The 438-nt window shown below is 31.7% G+C and overlaps 1 protein-coding gene across 1 annotated transcript in view; it reads left to right on the forward strand.

The window, feature by feature from the left end:
* CSNK1G3 (casein kinase 1 gamma 3) overlaps positions 1 to 438 on the forward strand; it is a 308,727-nt gene that overhangs the window by 167,804 nt on the left and 140,485 nt on the right. The window lies entirely within an intron of this gene.

Raw genomic sequence — 438 nt, forward strand, 5'->3', positions numbered from 1 at the left:
ACTATGAAGCAAACTTAGATCTTGCAAATTTGCTTAAAGGGCTTGGTAAGCCCTGTAGCCAAATACCATTTCTGGGTTTAGAACAATTGAGTTCTGTGTCAAATTTGTTTTTTATTTGTTGTCTTGCTGTTTGCAAATGTTTGGCCCCTGTGAAATTTTTGTATGTTCAGTAAAAAATTACCCAGAGAGTTGAAATTGGCATTGATTTTTAATTTATACAGAAGTTATCACAAATATATTTGTATTACAAATATATTTGTCAGTGTCAAAACAGTTTCATTAAAAAAAAGTTTCATTGCTTACAACATATAGGAAATCAAATTTCATAATTGCATTTACCATGTGGGCAGTAACACCGGTTTCAGAGTTTAAAGGTCATTGATGACTAGGCTCTGAGTTTAAATTAAATTGCAATATGTGTTTTCCTCTTCCTCCTAG

The sequence above is a fragment of the Delphinapterus leucas genome, chromosome 3, assembly GCF_059928025.1.
Source record: "Delphinapterus leucas isolate spDelLeu-1000000601 "Yukka" chromosome 3, BTC_Dleu_Yukka2, whole genome shotgun sequence".
NCBI lineage: Eukaryota > Metazoa > Chordata > Mammalia > Artiodactyla > Monodontidae > Delphinapterus > Delphinapterus leucas.